Here is a 2,176-nt window from a genome sequence, read left to right as displayed (position 1 = left end):
TATAATTAGAACCACAAACTGTAAGTAAAAGAGCATGTAAGTACAGAGTCATTTAGTCCATGGGTGAAAGAACCCAGAATAATTATATCTAGCTAAATGAAGAGTTGCTTTATTGCAAGGCCCAGGCTAGAACCGAGAAGGAAACTTCCTGACAGGAGCCAGGAAACCATTTTTTGTTGAGTATGGCCTGATTTAGTTTGATTTCTAGTAAGAACTTAAACTTCCTAAATTTCTCTTTCCCATACCTGTAGGATGAGTCAAAGCATGTCTATTTCAGATATGTGGGAAGGACCAAAATAATAAAGTAGTTGAAAAGATATTTGGAGAAAAGACAACTGCATTTCTATTGGAGTAGCAAAGCATGGTAGACCCAGCACCTAAAGTAGATAAATCTCTGGTTTGTGTTTTGTTTTTACTTTTGATTAGGTGCCTAAATTTGAGGAAATCACTTAACCTCCTAGAACCACAGGTTTTTGTTTTGTTTTTCTCTTTCAAAGTATGGGAGTGATATTTTTTAAATGTGTGCAAAAGACAACTGCATTTCTATTGGAGTAGCAAAGCATGGTAGACCCAGCACCTAAAGTAGATAAATCTCTGGTTTGTGTTTTGTTTTTACTTTTGATTAGGTGCCTAAATTTGAGGAAATCACTTAACCTCCTAGAACCACAGGTTTTTGTTTTGTTTTTCTCTTTCAAAGTATGGGAGTGATATTTTTTAAATGGGTGTGTGTGTGTGTGTGTTTTCTCATTGGTCGTTTCAAAATAGGAAGAATATATCTATCACTGTTACACATTCATTCTGTTTAAAGCCCATCCAGTTGTCTTAATGGGCTGCTGGGAGTGGGTGGGTCCCCATGGCTGCTTTTCAGTCAGTGTCAGTAAGGAACTCTTCTCTGGAAATGTGGAGCAGGCCCCCTCGCAGCCATCACTTCTTTTTGAACACTTGATGACACAACTGGTCCAGGTGTAGCTTGTCCCTTCACCCCACTTCCTCCAGCCACAGTTCTCTTTCTCCCCCTTCTGCATCCACAGTAGGACATCACCTTCCCAGGTGATCAGCGACTAAACATTCGGGTTGTCCAGGCCTTTGGTATACTCATCAAACTCCCCTCCAACAGTGAAATCCAGGGCAGAGTTGTGAAATGTGCTGTTGGTTTTCCTCTTGAAGTTATATGTGTATTGATAAATGATCTTTATCTGAGCCAGGCGTACTGCAATCTTGCAGGCAGCAAAAATCAAAATCCAGGGCCTTCATAGCCTTCAAAGTTGTCATTACTCTCCATCTCCCAGGTTCCATTCTGGTCCGGCCTCATGGCAGTGGCCCCTGGTGACCATGGGTGTGTGGCAATGTTAAGGAGCAGGCGGGATCTTCCATTTCCTCATAGCATTGACATGGCTATGTGAAGCTCAGATGAGAAAACATATTGAAATGCACTGTGAAAAATGTAGCAACACAAAGAAATAATATTGATAATTTTAAAGGCTCGCTTCCATTGGTCTATCTTAGGATAGTACTGACAAATCTATGGAAGAAAAGGGGACGGAAACCTATATTTTCATATCTGTCAGAAAATCAAGTAATGCCAGAAATGGTCAGTGTCTCAGTGTCACACAGTCTATTGAAACAGTTTTAAATACAGCTTTATACTTCATTATAGTTGGCTTTCCAGTTTGATAACATCAGCAATCCTATGCTATGTGAATCACATTTTTATATTATTAATTTCCGCTGCATTACAACAAGGTTATTGCTACTGCCCGATTTTGGGAAGGTGAAAGGAGAACTTGAAGGAAAGAGCTGCAGACACTCAAAGGGAAACACATTTTTGAATAATAATGAAATTAATACTTTTAGAATTTGCTTCTCAAAATTTCATGCCTAGATATCATAATTTGAAAAGTAGTCCATTTATTTCAGTGAATCTTTTCATGTAACAAAAGGGACATTTCCAGTTCTCATTAACTCCTTTGGGATTAGAATTAGGCCCTATCCACATTTGTCACCCATCTGGATGTGGCAGGTATGCGAGTTTGTACCTATGGGTGCCACTTGGAACCTAAAAACAAATAGCCCTAAATCACTATTAACTGAAATGACCTTGAATTACAAAGCCTAAATCCACCTACTACATTTGTACAGATACTTTCCTACTTTTCTTAATCTTGAATGTATTCCA

At 38.9% G+C, this 2,176-nt stretch overlaps 1 pseudogene; it reads right to left on the bottom strand.

Moving 5' to 3' along the window:
* Positions 1 to 924: 924 nt before the first annotated feature.
* Positions 925 to 1,312, bottom strand: LOC102244641 (annotated as a pseudogene).
* Positions 1,313 to 2,176: the final 864 nt, after the last annotated feature.

This window comes from Myotis brandtii, unplaced genomic scaffold (assembly GCF_000412655.1).
Source record: "Myotis brandtii unplaced genomic scaffold, ASM41265v1 scaffold343, whole genome shotgun sequence".
Taxonomy (NCBI): domain Eukaryota; kingdom Metazoa; phylum Chordata; class Mammalia; order Chiroptera; family Vespertilionidae; genus Myotis; species Myotis brandtii.
Note: the sequence above shows the minus strand (reverse complement) of the source record. Positions and strands in the feature narration are given on the sequence as shown.